The sequence below is a fragment of the Lissotriton helveticus genome, chromosome 2_1 (assembly GCF_964261635.1).
Source record: "Lissotriton helveticus chromosome 2_1, aLisHel1.1, whole genome shotgun sequence".
In the NCBI taxonomy this organism is placed as follows: domain Eukaryota; kingdom Metazoa; phylum Chordata; class Amphibia; order Caudata; family Salamandridae; genus Lissotriton; species Lissotriton helveticus.
This window is the reverse complement of record NC_136059.1, coordinates 1,077,054,769-1,077,076,400: the sequence shown is the minus strand read 5'-3', so window position 1 is coordinate 1,077,076,400 and position 21,632 is coordinate 1,077,054,769.

The following is a 21,632-nucleotide window of genomic DNA, read 5'->3' as shown; positions in this document are numbered from 1 at the left end:
AAGACCTATTGGCTATGCCAATGCTTGTTTTTATAACCCATAATATGCAAACCCAGTCACAGTGGTGTGTTTTTACATGAAAACATGTGGAGTCAAGAAGACAGTACTACCCTGGTCAGTTCCAGGGATTCAAAGATCACTAAATTTAACTGAGACACTTCATTGTATATTTGGCCTGTGTCAACGAAATTCCAGCTCTAAAACAACACAATCATGGGAGAGCATCCAGATGCATACTTATCTCCAAGGCATCAGACCTGGGACGTAAGGTATTCGAACTATCTAGTAAAAAATAAAATATTTACATTCTAAAACTATATGGTTGATGTTGAAGCACTAAAGATCAATTTGGATATTACTGAACACGTATTTGAATCACGGGGATGTTTGTCACCAAATGATACATATAATAATGCTGAAAAGTTAGGTATTAACCTCTGGCACAGCTGAAAACTGTTGTGGGCGGAGAATGAGCATGGTAGCCAAGGATGTTAAAGCATGCCCCAGTTCAAAATTTAAAGCGTAGAGCACTGTTTTAAAAGGTCCACTATACTTAAACGGCAAGGTGCTGTTGCGTTCTACTAGTAACTTATGAACGTTGTTTCCACGGCAACTGATTTTGCTTCACTTACTTTTTCACGTCTCTGCTTCCTGCCCAATAGCCACCGATGGCTACGGTGCCCACTGCCATGACAAAGATGATAAACCATATTGTAGTCCAGGACAGGCTCAATAGAGGCATACATTGCCACCTTCACTATCACCAATATATGAATGAGTCCTGCTTAAAACGTACACTCCTGCTGTGCTTTCTGAAACAGACACCGAAGTCTACAAGGCCCAGGGAAGGGGGCCCCCACACTATGACCTTGCAGCTCGATCCAGTGCTTGAAGGCCTTGGAGTGGGGCCCCCTCCCATGGGCCTTCAAACAGTAACAAGGCACTTCCCAAGACAGTGTTGAGAGCTCATCAGAGTACACAAAAAAAACAACAACAAAAAACCTCAGTTGAAGGGGTGTTTTTCAATAGTGGGCAGAAAATAAAGTGGTAGCTGTACCTAGCTTAGATGGCAACGAGAACGGTAAATATTTTTATGTTTTGTAAGTAATACTGCCCCCCTGTGTCAGATCAGTATCAGTCAGATAGTGTTTCTGCATAAATGAATTAATGGCTTTTAATTTATCGAGCTAGGAAGAATGTATCGATCACTGTATGTCACAGGCATTATTATTACCAAACTTTAGCTGTATTCAATGAAGATGAGAGACACTGCCCTATCAAGATTCGATGGTTAACAAAAGCCAGTTGATCTGGCTGCTCCCTCCTCCCCTCACCCACCTCCTTTTACGTGTGTCCGTCTTGTGCTGGAACCAAAGGGGCCTTCTGTTGCCTAGATACAAAATGCACAAACAGCGCCGATAATGGCAGGTACTTAACCGAGGCGCTGCCCTGCCCCTGACATTGTGAGCCAACATAATTGCTGGCTCAGCTATTGTGCCGTCCCCCGTTCTGGTTGTACCGTCCCCCAATCGTAATCTAATCAGGTGAGGCAGGGGGCCCTGTGGTGGGCTGTGGAAGTGTGACCTTTCACAGGGGCGCGAGGCCCCCTGAGCGCGAGGCCCTGGGCAGCTGCCCACACTGCCCATGCCTAGCGCCGGCCCTGCCTGGCAGCCCTCAAGGTTCACTATGCAGCATTCAACTTTCTGGATAGGGATGGGCAGCATGGAGTTTGGAGTTTGTAGTTTGTTGATGCCTTGCTGAACCGGGCCGTTCGTCCTGCACTACTTGCTTTGCTGAAACACCAGTTTACTGAAGGCAGACAAGGCACTGCCGATACGGAGACGTGCTAATCCCGTCTGAGCTTCCATTGCTCTGAGTTTGCCTGCGCGTTTCCGCGGAAATTGCTTATGCTGGTATTTTTAGAATCTGAAAATACTTAAAAATGTACAACATGGACAGAAATGAAAACCACAATACTCATTATTTTAAAATTGTTATTTTATCTATAGCAATAGAGTAGTCAAAACTTTACGTGAAGCCTGCATGTAATTTTCTTCCCATTCTTCCAAAATGTAGAAACTTATTTTTTTTCATCGTCCAATATCTACAATAGTAAATGTGAGAGCTCAAAGTGCAAGTAAATAAACATACTGCTCTGCATCACGTTTACATTGTACCTTAAAAAAAAAATGACACTTTAATTTCCCTGAAACAGTGGGGTATTGTTGGACTTAGACAGTCTATGAATCACTGATTAATAGACACAGTGATTGTGCTACTAATTGTCCTTCCAGTTCTAAGATGGGCGCAGAAAGTGGTATCAAATGTGGCTGCTCAGCTGGAATCCAGGGCGCATTACTATTAGCCTTTAATTCGAGTTAGTCTTAGGCAATTTTTCTCAAGCATAAGAGGCCATATGTGGGAAAGTATTTATTTTTCAGCCAATATGTGAGTCAAGCATGAAAAAAATAATGATAACGGGTCCATGAGTATTAGTCCTATTTCTATTTAAGGTGTCATTTTTTATTGATTGCATGTTGAAATATTGACTGTAGACCGATGATGCTACCAAAATATCGTGGATAAAACACCAAGGGCCAAAATATTGAGAAGGTAAGTGTGCGTAGGTAAGTACAGATCTACTATTCCTCACATACACACCTATACGATATGTATATCATCAAAGTACGTATGTGTGGAATTAAATAAAGTAAGCCTATACTTAGCCATATATATTTACCTTGTCGGTAACTCGGTCTTCGATGTAATGTCCACGATATTCTAGTAGCACGATAGTCTTGAGTCGATAATAAAGTGAAATACCTTTTTTATTTAATTGAGATTTGCAAGTGGCTCAAGCTGTTGAAGCTGCTGGGAAAAGACCAATCAGTATTGCCTAATGAGACGTAAGCAAAGTAGAAAACTGTACTGCTAACAATGAATTTTAATAGTTTTTTTAAATTAGCCAAATTAGCAAGTGTGTCACCTAAAAGACAAGGGTAGATGAAAGAAGCTAAGGGGACTTAAACCTCTAAGCAGATAGAAGACTTTCATAAAAGGGCCTTAATTCTGGACGAAGGGCTACTGTTCAGTTTTGGAGTTTGTGAGGCGCCGGCAATGTGCCTCTATCTGATGTGATGCCAAATAGCCCAATATTTCAATCATTCAAATCTGTTAACTGGTTTGGTTCATTAGGGAAACACCTCTCATATTTTTCTATTAAAAATCAGTGATAAAGTTAAAGTCACTGGCCTAGCTTGTCCACTGAGGTTTACAAGTTTCAAGTTTAACTGCAGGCTAGACGCTTGCAGTGCTACTCTCAGTACACCAAACTGAAAGAGAACTTTTTCTTCTACTCTCTAAAGCTTCTGACTGCAGCCACATTGATCCTTCTACCTGCCCTGAAAGCTCTTACTTTAAATATATGTTTATTGAAAGATGGCAGCGATGTACACATAGGTTATATGTCAATTTGAGGCTACTTCAGAGCATAAATACGTTGTCCATGTGCAATAAATTCTAGATTATATTGTGAGCAATGTGTTAGTCTCTACCTTCATGGTAGAAAGAGGAGGTGATTCAGCCTTTTAATTCATAATATAGGTTGTGTCTGTGGCTTGCTTGATTTATGCATTATGCATGTTATGTTATGTTATAGCGTTTTTATAACGCACACAGCTACTCAGAGAGTGTCCCGGCGCAGGACCAATGCGGAAATGGAGACAAAAGAAAACACAGCTTCATAGAAGACAAATCTTAATTAAAGAGAAAAGTCTTGAGTCTTCTCCTAAAGTTTTAGGGATCCTGAAGGTGGTGTAAGTCTAGAGGGTGTTGGTTCCAGGCCACCGCCACCATGTAGGCAAGGGAGCTGCCACATACCCTTCTAAGGTGGAACCTGGGGATGCAGGCCATCGGCATTGTGGAAGAGCGAAGCTGCCTAGTAGGAGCATAGAACTAAAAGCGTTTCCTTAAGTATTCCGGGCCAAGCCCATAAAAGGCAGCATGAGCCGTTACCAGGGTCTTAAATTTAACCCATACTTTCACCGCTCACCAATGCAGGTTGCAAAGCTACTGCCTAACGCTGACCCTCTTAGGGAGGTTGAGAAGTGTTCTGGCCATGGCATTTTGAACTACTTGCAGTTTGTCCAGAAGATAGCCAGGCAGGCCGATATACAAAGCATTGGCATAGTCAATGAGAGAGGTAATGAGTGCTTGGTGACCGTTTCCCTGGCGTACAGAGGGAGGAGAGGTAGAAACTTGTTTAGTGCTTTCAGAATGCCAAAGCACATTCCAGTCAGCTTGTTGATCTGAGGGCCGAAACTCAACTTTCCATTGAACCATATCCCTAGGTTGACCCAGAGGAAAAAGCCACGGAGACTCATCTGGCCAGAAGGAGTGCCAGTACTGAGGAGAGAAGTTACAGAAAAAGAGAATCTCAGTTTTATCCTCATTGCATTAGGGCTTGGCAGCAGTGAGCCAGTCAAACATTGCATTCAGACAGGTTTTGATAAGTGAAGATGACGTCTCATTTTTCTTCCAAGTGAAAAGAAGCTGCGTGACATGCAAATACTCTGCCTTAACCACTTGCTGCCTCTTACTACTATTGGGCTGGCATGGCTGAATATGTGATTTCCATTTCCTGACTCTTGATCATCTCTGGACGGTGTTCCGGGTGAAGGTCGTGACTCAGGTTGGGATCTCGATGGGAGTGGGGAGGGTGAGATTGTGTGTTTGTTCTACTAATCGGGAGTTGGGTGGATCATTACTTTGAAGAAATCATCACTGAGTAGCAGCACTTCAGCAGTCCAAAGTAGATGCAGGCCTATCTGAATACCTTAGCTTTTCACAAGCTTTCTGAAGGGCATGAGGATAATTTGTACTTTCAAAGATGGATGAAGCATTTTCTTAGTCAGCTTTTGTCATTTGGACGCAGGTGTACTAAGAAATCAAATTTAAACAAACAGAGGAGTACCCCCAGAAGAAGAGTTTCCTAATGGGGTATTCTGACTGGCAAAAGGAAAGGGTTCATCCTTTTGTAAAAAAACCCTCACTCACCAGCCTAGTGGTGACATGCTTCATCATCGGGGTCCACCCTGGTGGCCTAGCGTCACCAGGGTGTGCTTCAACAGCTGAGGTACAGTGGAGCAGGTTGTGGGTGTAAGTGCAAAAAAAGATGTTAAAAATTGTCCTGGTTTAGCATATAGAAAATGTGATTTTTATTAAAAAGCAACTGGACAATATTAAAAGTAAGGGAGATACTGAGAGGGGAGTTACGGCCAAAGTCTCTCTATATGTGTATTGGTGTGTAGGTCAACATGTTTCTACCATAAGTTGGGATTACCCGGTATTCATCAGGACCATAAACAAGGAGATGGACGGTATGCACCCCCTAAAAGGCGCACCCTATCCTAAATCCTCGTTTACCAAATGGCAGTGTCGCCAAAGGTAAAATGCTCAGTCAAAAAAATGTTTGGGAGCATTTATTGTGAAAAGCAAAAAGACCTGTGGAGAAGAGAGAAAGTAAACATGTATCAGGCGCGATCGTACATACTAGCCTGTTACGTCGTGCTATGTCTCTGTGCTCTCATACTTCATGCCACTGTAATTAGGAAAGCTCTGCGTGATCGAAACGTGGATAATTAAGTGTCCAAAAAGGGGGTTTATTTTTGTGCCAGGACCCATACGTTGATCAAAAGGTGCGTGCTCAGTTGCATGCACTACATTTATCACAATCTCACTCATTGTTGTCAATGCCAACGAGGCGCGGTATCTCATTCTGTACACCCTATTGTGGTGGTCATGGAAATTCGATGTGCAGATTCCTCGATTCCACAATGTACACTCCAGAGCACCCTCATCCTTGGCAGCAGAATCAAAACCCAACATAATTTATCACAAGCTTAAAGATGAAGATGTGGTGAGGCTGGTAATGAGAAGAGATGGAGGCAGAAAGACATGTTGGTTGGAAGAGTATAATGCCCTCATACAAATAGCAAATGGGCTTCAATGCACAGCACTACTTAGAACTATCTATTGAGTTTGCTGCTTAATTTGTGCCTGTGCATGTGTGTGGTGGGCTCCAGCACTCATTTAAGAGGTCCAGAACAGATTTTTTATCAACAAATTGTGACCCATAACAAGAGAAAGAAAGGCAAGAAGTGAGAAAGAAAAGTGAAGAGAAAACTAGGAAAACAGTGACAATGGGAGAGATGAAAAAGAACCCGCAAGACTGAGACAGCGAGTATAGGATGGGGGTAAAGAGAGGCATGATGGGGAATCAACACCTCATCGCTAATGTGATCAGCGAAGTTGAAATTCAGCGGGCCTTCAGCAAGCGCCTAAGAAAATCTTCGGATCTCTGATTTAAAAAAAAAAAAAAGCACATAAACTGTTCATCCTGTCTTGTTACAGAGTTAGGGGCATATTCATAATTGTTGTTGCATCACCCTTGAGGCAAGCAAGGGGGCACGAGGGTGATGCAACAACAAAGTCAGATTTACCAAGCCACGTAAGGCCACCTTGTGTGGTCCAGAGTGGCTTGATAAATCTAGAGTAACGTAACGCAGCCCAAATCGCTGCGTCGTGTTACTGTACCTCAGGGAGGTACTCCATGGGTGCAGCATGGGTGTTCCCATGCATCCACCCATGGACTTTGATGCAGTACCAGATTTACCATTACTAATAGACCTTGGAATGTGTAAAAAGGCTACACCTTCCCAGATGAGGTGTAAGGAAAAGTATCTTCATTTCTCTTTATTTTTTCATCTTTCTATAGAAAGAGGAAAATGCCTCAGCGTTTTTTTCTTGTGCAGGAAGGTGTCCTTCCTGCACAAAAACAATCCTCCTTACACCGTAGGCACCCTTGCACCATGGTGCCAGGGTGCCTGCATTGGCACTAGGCAGCTAAGAGTGCACCAATGCACTGAAAGAACAGGATTGTGCCACAGGACCTTAACCCTTTCCGTGCTCATGACGAGTCCAGCTCGTCATGCTGCACAGTGGTCGTGTGCTCATGACGGGCTGGACTCGTCATGCTGCCGCGGTGCCTCCCACACGCGGCAAATTCCCCATCTCTGCAGGTGTTCTAAAGGAGTGGGCGGAGTCATGACGAGTACAGCTCGTAATGAGCACAGCTCCACTGTGCAGCATGACGAGCTGGACTCGTCATGAGTACCGCAGCGCCGCACCGCGGGGGAATTAGCCCCGCGTGGAAGGGGTTAAATACTGCACATTCCTGCCCTTTCCTTTTCACACAGTGCAGTGTAGCAAGGTGGCTTGCTGCGCTGCCCTGCATGACAACTTGATAAATATTACCCTAAATGTATATCATATATGCTTACAAACACTGTGCATGTCTTCAGGAAATTTAAGTAAAGCAAGCACGGTGCTTGCTTATTTTATCTGCAGAATCTTTCTCACTGTTTTATAGCTTTTGTGCTGTGCAGAGTACCGTCATTTTGGTATTTTTCCCTAACCAGGTCTTCAGAAACCTTTTAGTCTGAATGTACCTTGCTCTCCAGAAAGTATCCTCTATATTCAACAGTGACTGCTGCAGTTTGACTGCTATGACCTCTGGTGTGTAAGCAACGTCCCTGTGGATCTTAAGCTGAAGGGAAATGAAAACAGATTCAGACTATAAACGTGTGTATTTCAACAACTGTCATATGAGCTGCAGGGACAATAGACGTGGTCTGGAGTCGTGTTTTTTCTGTGCTGCCTGCAGATGCATTAGAGCTCTGATTACTTGTTGCTGTCAAAAATAATACAGCAAAAGCCACTTCAGCTTGAAGGCTTTCCCAGACATCTTACATGCAGCAATGTTGCAATGTCTGGTCTGCAAGCAGCCAGGGGTTTCATATTTCACTTTGTTTCCGTCCACAAGATTCCAACCAAATACACGGGTAATAGGAAACTTTTGAAAAATACACTATTCAGAATTGCCTTTACAGAACTCATCACAGAACTTGGACTTAAATTAAAGAATTTTGGACCTAGTTGATTGATGATCCTAACCCCCTGCAACACTCCCACCCTCTCTCAGACCTCTCTCGAGTGCCCTGAAGTAACCAAAAGGAGACACGCAGCGCATTATGTAATACATGCAGACACAATAACCTCTCCAGCGCCTCTGCTAAGCTACAATGGAATAACTTTTAAAAAATGCTAAGCTGCTGCTTGCACTGCTAAACAGAAGAAGCAGATCTGATGTGATGTTACATTAAATAGAGATCAGATTAACAGCAGGTGCAGTGTTTTGGAAGAGCGCTTCACTATGTCACCCAGAGAGATGAAGAATCTGAGGATGAAAAGAGTACAGCAACCTGCCACACTAATATGTTCGCCTTTTCAGGCATTATACATCGCTTTCTCTTCTGGGATTTTAAGCTAATTTTCTGTGATCTTCTTGCTTTGCTGTGCACTGAGTGGTTGTGACAGCGCTAGAGGGGCCAGGTCGTAAGAGGTTTTAGAGCCAGGTAAAACGCTTGAACTTTAGCAAGAGAGTCAGGTGAAATGTATTTGGGAATACATTTTAAGTCCCTCATTTCAAGCGACCCGATACTTTCCAGATGTGTGGTTACTCCTGTTAGCAGTATTATGGGGTTGTTGGGGTGTTACACCCCCTGAAATATGTATTCTGTTGAAAACAGATGGATGGGTACGAGTGCTTTCAGTCGGGTATGGTGAAAGATCTGTGGGATTTCACATGTCCATGCTGACAAAATCACACACACACAGACACACACACTCTCTATCTCCTCTCTGTTTTTAAGGCTTTAGAAAATGTTGATTAGTTTGAAAAATGTTGTTTTAGGTCCCCTAACAATACAACCCCCTCTGTCTTTCCACACCCCCTTAACACCCCCTCCTGTCCTGGTTCTCATATTTGTGTTTTAACAAGATATCCCAGCATAGTTGTCGGGAAATTTGAAACTCACACACCCCCAAACGTATTGACCAAACTACACCCTTGTTCAAATGATTAATAAGGACAAGGTATTGTGGTGGACAGAGGATGAAAGAAAAAAGATAAAGATTTTTTACAAATGAAACACCCATTCAGACGACAGATGCTGGTCGACTTGATCTGAGAGGCAGGCTGTACTATCAATCAATTAGGATTTGTAGAACGTGGCTGCATCAACTGTGAGGGTTTCGAGTCACTGAGAGATATTGCTCATGCTGCCTGTAATCTTATTGGTCGAACATCCAGGTCTTGAGGTCATCCCTGATTTGCTGGAGTGATGGTGAAGCTGTGAGGTGTAGGGGGACGTTGATCCAGGCCTTGGCTGGCAGATGGGAGTAGGAGTGGCCTCCTCTGTTTGTCTGGTGGATGCATTGGGTGGCTGCTGGGAGAGGGATTCTGCACGGAGTTTCCTGGTAGGCTGGTGAAAGTTCATTCGATTGTTGGGGCACGCCGGTCCTTCATTGTGTAACGCCTTTAAAACGTGAGTGAGCAGCTTGAACAGGTATCTCTTTTCCACTGGTAGCCAGTGGAGATTCCTGAGTTGAGGGGGATGTGCGCTCGTCTGGGGAGGTTGAGGATGAGTCTGACTGTTGTGTTCTGAAAGGTCTGAAGTATCTTCATGAGTTGGGCGGTGATTCCTATATAGAGAGAGTTTCCATAGTCTAATCTGCTAGTGACGAGAGCTTGAGTGACTGTTTACGTGGTGTTGTGTAAGAACTATCTGAAGACCTTCTTGAGCATTCAGAAGGTGAGGAAGCACATGGAGGAGACATCGCTTACCTGCTTCTTCATGGATAGCTGGCTGTCGAGGATGATACAGAGGTTGTGGGCGTGTTAGATGGGTTGGGCCCAGCTCTGGAGGCCACCATTCATTGTTCTAGAGGGTCTCCTTTCCTTTCCCGAAGATGAGTACTTCTGTCTCATTCTTCTTTGGAACTTGTCCTTGGTGGTTTTTGGGTCGTTGGTGAGGGAGAGGATGAGTTGGGTGTCGTCAGAGGTGATGTTGAGTCCGTGACTCTTGACGATGTTGGCTAAAGATGTCATGTATATGTTGAAGAGGGTTGGGCTGAGGGATGAGCCTTGAGTTTTACCCCAGCTAATGTTCTTAGGGTGCAAGGAGTAGCGAGGGAGGATGACCTTCTGCGTTCTTCCTGTGAGGTAAGATGCTATGCACTTCAGGGCTCCTCCTTGGATACTGATATGGTGGAGTCTGTTGAACAGAGTGTGGTGGGATACGGTGCTGAACACTGCTGAGAGGTCGAAGGTTGCCATGGTCTAGCAGCATTCTGATGTCATCCATGGCTGCAACTAAGGCTGTCTTGGTGCTGTGGTTTGCTCTGAAGCCTGATTAGAAGGGGTCCAGAAGGTTGTGATTCTGCATATGTCTAGTTAGCTGGGTGTTGATGGCTTTCTTGATGACCTTGGCTGGGAAAGGGAGCAGGGAGATGGGTCAGTAGGAAGTGGGGCAAGTGGGCTGTGGTGATTGAGGATTTGAGGACCTTGGTGAGTTATTTGTTGATGGGTTGATTGCTGAGGTTGAATGTATGGTGTGTGCAGGGGGCTGTGGGGGCTTTGGAGTGGATGCCGTTTTATTCTTGATTATCGTGTCCCACGAGGTGAGCTGGTGTGGGTGTGTATTGGTCAGCTTGATGCAGTTGATGTTGTCCTCGGTGGGGGGTTGGGTGCGAAGTCTTGGTAGATGGTGTTGATTTTCTGGTGGAAAAAGTCTGAGAGGGTGTCACAGAGAGCTTGTGAGGTGTGATGTTGGTTTTGGTGCTGAGAGCTTGGTGAATTTCTTGACAATGTTGAAAAGTTACTTGCTGTTTTTGGAGCTGCCCTTAATGTGGGTGGCTAGGGTGGCATTCTTGGTGCTCTTTAAGAGGTAGTGGTGTATTTTTGTGGGTGTTTTTAAAGTGCTTTCGGTCCTCAAGGGTCTTGCTGGCAAGACATCTTTCCTTCTGTCTGTAGTCAACTTTCAGTTTTTTCAATTCTGCCATGAACCAATTTGGGTGCCGTGTTCATTCTTTGGGGTTGGTGGGTTTATTGGGTGCGACTTCATCAGCGCTTGCCATTATCCAGTTTGCAAAGTTGTCTGACACTTGTTCTGAGAACTGCATTGGACTGGCCATAACAAGAGAAAGCCAAGAGTACCATTTCTAGGGAGAACCATGTGGTTATCTCTGGATGCATAACAAGAAAGAGGACTGTCATTTTATAACGGCATCAAATTGCTCACCTGCCCCAATTGAAATCTCCAAATTCACACATCATTTTGACCCCATTAGCAGACATCTCAGTATGAAGGAATGGACAATAAGGGCACAAAAAGAGTTACCTAACCCCTAATCTGCATATGTGGACAATTCCATCGACTGCACACCACCAACACTAGAAGAACTCTTGGAGATTTTGGTGCCTTTGCTGCTGCCTCTGAGGAGGAACTACATCCCCCAGCAGCCTACTCTGAGCGAAGGGGAAAGCGAATGCCGCATCACACACTTTTAAACGCTTTGTTCTTTCCATGGTGCGGTAAAGCACATTTTGTTGCCTTTGATGCTGGGGTGGGACTACATCCTCCAGCAGCCTACACAGAGCACATGAGGAGAGGCATGCTGCATCTTGCGCTTTTAAATGCTTTGTTCTTCCCATGGTGCAGGACGTGGATTTTGTTGCTTTTGCCACTGCCGCTGAGGTAGGACTATATCCTCCAGCAGCCTACACTGAGCCCAGGAGGAGGGGCTCGCTGCATCTTGCTCTTTTAAGCGCCTTGTTCTTCCTGCAGCGTGGGAAGCAGATTTTGTTACCTTTACTGCTGGGGTGGGACTATATCCCCCAGTAGCCTTCACCTAGCCCAGGTGGAGGGGCATGCCACATATCAGGCTTTTAAGGGCTTTGTTCTTCCGCTCTGCAGGATGCGGATTTTGTTGCCTTTGCTGCTGGGGTGGGACTATGACCCCCAGCAGTCTACATCGAGCCCAGGAGGAGGGGCACACCGCATCTTGGGCATTTAAGCGCATTGTTCTTCCAGCGGCGTGGGATGCAGATTTTGTTGCCTTTGCCACTGGGGTGGGATTATATCCCCCAGGAACCTACACAAGCCCAGGAGGAGGAGCGCGCAGCATCTGTCAGTTCTAAGTGCTTTACCCTCCCTGTGTCACCACTGCCCTACCGTGAGTTTGGCGGTCCTCGGACCGTCAAATTCCTTATAGTGCCTATTGTAAGATGGTAACTCAGAAGTGGTCATAAATTCCCCATGGTTCCAAAATTGGTTCTTATATTTAAAGCATATATGAGCCCTGAGTAAATAAAGACGTTGCCTTGAGTAGGTGTGACTCACTCTTTTAGTTCTCGCTTACTCCTGGAATTCAAAAGTAAATCAGTAGTGCTCCACGATTAGGTCAAAATAAAATCTTTGTGAATTATGCTGATGCAGTTTGCCTCACCCTAGAAGAAGTGAAAGATATTGCTCACAACACTTTAACGGTATGGTTTGGGAATATAAGGAAGAACAACCCTGATGAAGCTGTGTCATAAACGCATTTAAGAGTTGGTGAAGTAATACTAAAGGCTCATTACTTCGTGTAGTAAAAATACCTTTCTAAATCGCCCGGAAAGTCCTACTCTCTATTAGAATTAGTACAAAGAGGACCCAGTCCTTACAATTTATGCTAATGGTTTTTGACCATTCTCTGAATATTTCTTTTTTATTCCAGATTGTAAAGATTTGGGTCCAATGCATTTAAGAGTATGTGAAGAGGTACAACAAGAGTTCTACTTCATGTACTCATGAATGCTTATGTTTTTGGCCTTTTATGTCTTGGAGGCTAACGTGCTACCATCATTTGAAAATATATATTTACAGATTCCAACAGACGGTGCAAGCCATTGTTATATGGCTTAATCACTGGACTGATTCCATGAGGTAAAATATTCAGTGTATAGTAAGGACAGCAGCTATCTGCACAGAACGTATCTATTTTGAAATTTAGCCTTTCCATAACTCCTTGTGTTGAGAGTTCAGATGCTTCCTGGGACCAAAAAGGTACATTTCAAATACTGATCTCCAGACAAAAACCAATAACTCGTAAAATGTTGTTTCTCAGCAGCAGTTGAAGGTGCCGTATTTACAATATTTTACAAGTTTACCATTCACAATCTCGTTAAAGCAGAGAATCCATACAAGTATTTCTGGAGAGTTTTATTTTCAATGGTGTAAGTAACTAAACCAGGAAATAAATGAGTGAATATTTTGTAAATAACCAAGCAGTTTGGAACGTGCTTAATACATTGAGAAATCAATGAATAGAATATATCCAAATTGGATGGAGATTTGCAAACAGAAACAAAAAAATCAAGTACTCTGTCAGGCTAGCTCTGCAAAATTGAGTCATCTATTGGACAGGAGTTGAGTCATTATGAGATCTCTAATGGAAAACAACTTAGGGGTCAATTCACAAAGACATTTATGAGTATGTGAAGTAGTTGTCCTGTAGTATGACTTCATATACTCATGAAGCACTGCACTCTGTAAATTAGTTAATGCAGTTAATGTTCCCATCGGAAGTAGGAGATCTATGGAAACACTGCAGATCTCTTACATTTCACCCAGAGATTTAAGAAGCCTAGGGCCAATAATATCCCTGGGTGAAAGCCAACCGAAAATGAGGATTTAAGGGGGAGTCGGACCTAGAATTACCAATACCCCCAGTAATTCCAAGTTTCTTAGCAGACCCTTGTGGTCCAACTCATAATGGGATAGATTTTCTCCACCCCCGTTACTGATACCCCAGAACCGTAACTTTGAGGGGGGGGGGAATCCGATCCATTTATCGGGCAACTCATAATGAGGCCAAAAATCTTTAAGCTAGACAAAAAAGTTTGAGTTTTGTTGGCTTCCTTTTTTAATGATGACACCTTTGTTATATATTCCAAACTATGGGGTTAATAGACAGAAGTCTATAGGGGTATGTGAAAGTACTACTTCAAGATTACTACTTCACGATCTCATAACGGCTTTTGTGTTCAGTTAATAGTAAAATCTGTAAGAATGCCAATATATTTTGCTTTGCTTATCATGAATAATATTTTAAACCAAATGCCCCTTCACTTGAAATGTAACAATTCATGACCAGACAACCTGTTTAAAAATAAAAATGTGTTTTGACTTTTTAAAATCAAGACAGATACTATATAAATCTTGAAAAGGAAACAAGAATTTTGCCGGGATTCAGAGATGGCTGACCTCCTGTGTGGCTACAGTGACATAAGCTGCAAGAGACCTTTTATTTGAGTGCCCAGTGGACCAATTACAATTGGAATTGGACTGGACTTTGCTGATGTCCTCTCTTGGAATGTGTCCTGGCTCCAGAAGTCCTGGAAGCATTAGAAGTGGCTAAAAAGTACTTCCCAAGAAAGACTGAAAAATTGTGCCTTACAAGACTTTTTCTCTTCCAAAACATCCGGAGCTTCAATGAGATTTCACAGCAAAGGTTTCAGATGTGACTTAATTGCATACAGCTTCAGGTTTGCCCCACTGGATTATTTTGAGTTCCGTTTAAAAGACTAGTCCAAAGGTAGAAATATTTACCAGGCGAAGGAGCAAAAAGTATCCGCCCGACAAGAAGACTTCGACGGGTTTAAAAAGTTACATTTCTCCCACTGAGTGTTGTTCCGACCGAAACCAATGGTTTCAGAGGGACATTGTCCAGAGGCTGTCTGGCTTTGAGAAGATTTCAGTGGATAAAACCTTCAACCTAGCCCTGCTGGAAGATATCAATTTCCTGGCAGTGAGCCTGAAATCACTCCTAAGTCCTGGTCAACCGTAAACAGTGATTTGTGGTTGGCATTTTACTATTTCTTGGTGATTTTTGTCCTAACACTTTGAAAAAATAATATTTACAGTAACCTTCATTAGAATTTTGTTGTTTTGGGGTCATTTTTCTTTTTTAAATTTTCTCAATCTTTTTTAATTGATGTTGGGATTTTTATTGAGTTGCATTTTGACATTTTGACTATTTTAGTGTTGCTAAATACTTTGTGCATTTTCCTTATTTAAGCCTGTGTGCTCTGTGCCATAGCTACTAGGGATGCGCCCATGTTTAAATTATTGAAACTGTGTTTTTGATGTGATAGAATTTTGGGGGCTTATTATTTGGAGTTAGGCTCATGTCCACCCCAACTAATAACCCATTTTCTTTCAAACAGATTACACAAAACAAAATACTTATATACTGTTTGATGTCCCATTCCATACCATAAATTACCACTACCATAAACCGAATAATGCTAATCAAAGAGTTTTTGCCAGAAATGTGAATTAGGAACGATGATTGATGCAGTATCTATGATTCAATCTCCCCAGGAACCGATGCGCATATTTTTGTAAACGTCTTTCCCACAAGATTACAAGGAAGCAAACTATTTCGAGAAATTGCCATGGCAGTTAACCAAGATTTACCACGTTTTTTTTAAAGAGGCAATGAATTCCTGCACCAAGCCATTGCAGGGGCCCGCGCTTGCCCAAAAAGAGTGAAGTGGCGCATCCTTCAGCGGAAATGGTCTAGAACTGGAAATTCACGCTAACACCCCATGGGGGAGGGCAGAATGTGACTTCACAATGGTTCCAGGGTCTCTCTTTGATAACTTCGACTGTCGTACCTTCCAGGGCTACTCTTGGAAGCTTTTGTGAGTTCCAAAAAATTGTAAATTTGCACCAAGCTGTTGAAGTAAACACACTTAAAACAAGCATTGGCATAGCCAATAGGTCTCACCTTTAGGACCTTATAAGTGTTTAGTTATCCAGCACAATACCATTGGTGCAACAACATCAAGTGTTGCATGGCTAAACACTTATAAGGTCCCAAAGGCGAGACCCATTGGCTATGCCAATGCTTGTTTATTTTGAGAGGGAGAGTACCGGCACTTCTCAAGAGTGACTTAATACATTTAATTGGACAGTACTGGCACTTCTCAGAAACAAGCAGGTACTCTTCTACAGAGTACCTGCACTTCTATTTATCCATTTCAAGCACTGTGAATAAGTAATATTATTAATTTAAAAAACATAAGACACAATCCTGGCTGGAGTTTACTGTGATGATTCTCAGTGGTTCTCAGAAGCGTTTTTTGGAGGTAAGAATGCGAGTGGTAGCAATCCTCGATTTTCAGGGCCATGTGTTAGTAACCGAGCACTGACCTTTAGCTCAGCACCTCAACATATGTAAGAATCTGTAAGCGGTAAGGAGGTACTCGAGCTTATCAAGGCAGCTGCTGATGACATCACTTCTAGCGCGCGTGTGCGAAGTCTCGATGCTGGGGTGAGGGGAGACTCCCACGAGTGGGAAACTGTCCACTCGGGAACCACTGTACTCGTTACAGCCTCGCATGCTTGGGGAATGAGTCTGGCTTTGATGGGGAGGGGTGGCAGGACTGGGAGCGGGCGGAAAGCCGCCTCTCAGAGTTACTCACCCCTCGCTTCGATAGAAAGAAAGAGCGCCCTGATGACATCACCAGCTCGGGCACCAGGGGGGATGCCAACATCACTCATTTCCTTTCTCTCGGAGGCAGAGGAGAACATAAAACTTGCTTTATAACAAATCAACGAATAACTGGAATACAACCAACACGTCATTATTCAATTTTTTTGTATGAATCACTTTTCCAGGCACACTTTTGCAGTTTAACTAACAGGAATCTGTTAGAATGTTTGTATTTTAGAAACTCACTGACGTGTTTGTGCAACATTGAAGGACACCTCTCTCTTAGACTAGCCAGAACTAGTTAACATGCGTACCACGGCTTCCCTGCCTTGAGAGATGTTCATCGCATTGAGCTGAAGAAGTTGAGCGATGGATGGACAGAACTATTCTCTAAGGCTTGGCACAAGAAAAATGGTGGATAATAATAAGTGACGTAAACAAGAAATCAAGCCGAGGATAGCTGGAGCCATGCACTAAGCGCTTGGAATAACAAGCATTGGCAGCAGTATAGAGAGGCGGGGGGGAGTGGAGGCCAGCAGAGTGATGCGATCTGTTGTAAGGGAGGGGAAGGGAATTGAAGCGAGGAGAAAGGCACGCAAGGCTTAATGAGCCTTGCAGAAACACACAGGGCGGCTGCGCACGTGCACGCGCACATGCACACATGCTTGAGGCCAGCAAAAGCCTCTGGTAGCACTTTGAAACCCCCCTAACTAAAAGTCATGCAAGCAGCGCATGCGCTGCTCTAGGCTCGACCTAAAAATGAGCGTGCATCCTACTAAGCCAGAGTTCCACACATTTCTTCTGGCCAGGCATGATTACAGCCCCTATGCAGCGTTAACTTTGGACAGATTTGAGCCGGAGTACCCTGTGGTTGGACATTTCCTTATCATTCACAGTCTGAACATCTCTTGCAAACAAACGCTATCCCCTGTTGACTCTCTAGACTCAGAATGCGGAGCTGCTGCGAGCTTACGGATTAGCTTGCAAGGGGGGTTTTCTTCGCGTTCTTGATCAGATAGTAATGATGTTTACAGATCCACCGATATCATGGGATTGACTTTTGCATTGGAGACTGAACCAAGTTATCAACTCTCCGGCTTTCTGGCTGCCGCACCGCTCCTCAATCCAGTGCACTTTTGAAAATCACAGGAATTACAGATTTCTGAAGCGCTCGGGTCTACAGACCGGGGAAATAAATTGAGATGTTATCAGTAATGCCATTTTGGAAACCAATCCGTTTGAAAACCAGTCCCGTATAAAAAGTAGTTTGTCAGAGTCTTTCAGAAAGCAACATGGAGTGGTCTGTGGGTAATAGGCACAGATTGTCAGATAAGAAGTTATAATCAATGATGTTCTAATTGTCTGATTAATTATGTGGCACGTGACACGCAAATAGTAAAATCTGAAATTGTGTCTACCAATGGCACTGGATTAATCATACTTTATAAAATGGCTTCCCATTAAGAATGTGTATCATCTGCTAAATGAATGGCATTTTCATGTGTAGTACTTAGTATATTGTGGACACAGATTTTTAGTGAAGGCACATAGGCTACCTAACAATGAAAAAAACACATTGACAAAGCAACAAGGTCTGTCTTTTTTATTAAATTAATCTGATTTTTCGTTGCTGAGTTTGAATACGGTTCTGTATGGAAGAGTGGGTAAATGCAAAAAAGAATGGTTTGATGAATGAGCGCATGCTGAGTGAACATTAAAGTGACTTACTGCATGGAGTGAGTGCCTGAATGCATGAAACAATGTATGACTGAATACATGAATGGAAGAATCTCTAAGTGAATACATGAATGGATGTTCAATGATTGGGTTGGTGCATATATGGATAAGTAAGTGGTGGGAGTTGAATCTGTGTGCACCATATTGCCTTTGCACAGGACCATGCCCCCCAAAACCCATTTCAATGATGTTCTTGTTGATATGGGAAGCCAGTGATGCTTTTAATGATGTCATTCATGACATCATGTGTGAGATCATAAGCAGTGCTTGAGGGACTTCCATAGGACATGGCTTTTTTGGTTTGCTTATACTTAAATCTGACAATTCTGCGCTTAATATGGCAGAAGCCTGACACCTTCTGCCAAGATTCTTCATTACTAGTTCCATGCAGGTCATTCAAAGGGGGAACAAGGTTACGCTGCCCCAGCACAAACCACGGAACAGATGTATATACAGTTTTGCCTAAACTTAGACATATTTACAGAATCAACCTTTTCTGTGGTTTTATGTTGAGGTATTTGAAATAAAGAGCTGTTGTGCTTCAAAGGGGCAATCGTTCTGAAAGCACTGTTGCCAACTTAAAACAAAAACTGGCAAAGCCAAAATATCTGGCTTTAATATGCCAATAAATTAAACCCAGGCATTCATTAATATGGTTTACTTTGTGTTGCATGCAGCATTAAAATAATGCTGGTAAAAAGTGGTAAATAAGTAATGGCTTTAATATGCCAATAAATTAAACCCAGGCATTCATAAATATGGTTTACTTTGTGTTGCATGCAGCATTGAAATAATGCTGGTAAAAAGTGGTAAATAAGTAATGGCTCTCTGCACAATGCACATAGAAGACAAATAATCAACAAATACCATGATGATTGAGTGTAAGCTAATCTTTCATGTATTCCAAAGGGACCACTCCCAGGAAGGCAGAATGATACATGCAGTAGCCAATAGCATGACGCGAAAGAGAAACACTCCTCTTGGTGGTGCCCAAGCTTCACACAGTGTATATTTTAAGAAATGGTAACAATTCATCTTACAGGCCGTTGCGCTAAAAAACCGGACTAAAGAAATTGGATTTATTGACAAAAATGGCAAATATCAGTCCCTGCTGCCATTGATTGGTGTGATAGCTCTCAAACAACAAACATTGGCTTGTGAATATATGTTGCGTGCGACATTTTGAGATGTCCATACTGGGGCAGTGTGGGCATAGAACAACACAAGCAGGGGTAAGGATACACCACAGAATTTGTCTTTGGGAAAGCATGGCTACATGCAGTTTATCAATTGATAGAACACATAGATTGAAATGCCAGTGTAGCCCTCTCCCATACTTCCATATTCCTAAATTTAAAGTCTGAAATTGTACTCGCATGTACTGCGCACAGGACTACAGCTTGTTTCCAGTATCAGTTGATACTGATAAATAATGGAGCTGGTTTCAATTGCAGGGAAAAAAAACAGTTTGCACTATTTGGCTGTGGCCTCTTTTTATGAATCTGTGCAGAACAGTCAGAAAATAAATGATAACCACCTACATTTTATGTTTGAATCTTTTGTGCTTATTGGTCAAGGACATTATCTAAGGCTCAAATAGTTTCCTCATAAATTACATCAGGGAAGTTTGAATAAGCAAATAATTAAAAATGTTGCCTGAGGACCAGGCAAAGTGGAATAATTGGAGTATGGGTTGTATTTACAACGTTTTATCAGAAAAAAATCTGAGAATTTACCGACTGGCTAAAATAAATGCCAGTTGGTAAATTATTCATTTGGCATCAGCATGTTAGGCACCGAATTAACTTTCTCCAATTCAAGAAGTATACTGACTTCAGGCCGGCAGAATGAACTCCAGGCATTCAAAATGGGTTGTGTTGTCACCTTGCTTTCGGTGTCCCTGTGCCACAAACCCCAGAGTAAAGGTAGTGGACATGGGAACTGTGTGGAGGAAATGTACAACTGACATGTCTTCTGCATACTATCCCAAGTTAGTGGTGTAATAAAACTTAAGCGGGCCCCCGGCAAGGTACGTGGGGTGGCCCCCTCCAGACTCATTCAGGAGCTCTCTGGTCAGGTTACTGTGCTGAGGGCCCCCCTGGAGCTTGGAGGCCCCACGCGCCGCTGGGGCTGCAGAGGCCTATGTTACACCACTGCCCCTAGTGTAAAGCTGCAGCCATGCACAGAGAGGTCTGGAGAGAGCTGCACTGGGCTCAATGGCTTGCCAAAAGCCCGACCCTGCGTCTAGAGTCCCAATCCTACTTCAAAGGTTGCGTGCTTTGGCACTAGGCGCAGAGGAATCAATTGCTTTAGCACCTAGATAATAATGTGACCAAAAACATTCAGTGTGCCTGCACATGGCTGAATGCCATGTGCAGAGGTCCTGTGCCAGGGGCGTAACACAGGCCCCTGCAGCCCCCGCGGTGCGGGGGGGCCCTCACCCTCCAGAGGGGCCCCATCAGCACCGCACATCTGCTGGGGAGCTCTAGATTGAGTCCCTCAAGGTTTGTTACGCCACTGTCCTGTGCGTAGATGTTCTATACACAACCTGTTGCTTAAGCCCATACTTTGCGCACCCTGAACATATTTGAAGGCTGTAATTAATGTTCTCACCATCCCTCTGGCTGATGCTCCATCTATTGGCAAACACAATATATCTATGCTCCTCTTTCAGGATGATACACTATTGGTAGCAAAAACACCTGGAGGACTTCAGCTTCTACTTAATCACATCGAAGAATTTTGTCAAGCTCGGGGGTTAGTGATCAATTCCTCCAAGGAAAAGCTAATGACTATAAATCCGCCAAGTCTCACAGGGGGAGTCTTCTTTTGGGGGGCGGGGTCCTTGAGAGAGTGGACACCTTCAAGTACCTAGGTATTAAATTAGCAGGAAACATTTCATGGCAACCCCAAGTCGATAAAATGGGCATTACGCATAGACAAATTGTTGGTGCAATGCTAAAAGAGCAGAGAGCTTCCTCTAGCAAATCAGTAGTAGCTGACCTTCTGATACACAACATAAAGACTGTAGGGTCAGCATTTTACAGGGCGGAGCTTTGGGGATTTTCAAGCATCGCAGAATTGACTAGGTCAGAACAAAAATTCCTAAGAAATCTTGTCCATTTACCACCCAGTACCCGACTTTTCCCTCTAAAACTTGATAAGGACAGGAAATCTAACGGGGAAAATGCTAGGCTCCTCCCGCTACTCTATTGGAGGAGGCTGATGATCACGCAAGAGCTAGCCATAAATGCTGAAGCATTTCAGGAGGTAGTTAGTACTGACACCTCTCATAAAGTACTTTGGTTAAGTACTAGACACAGCTTACTACTCTGGGTCTCCAAGAAGCATGGAATACCAGTCTCTGCAACTTATTCCTTCGAAGGTCCAAATGAAGAAATGCTACTGAACATGGGTCGCACAAAACAAATTAGCGTCTTCTACTAGAGGGT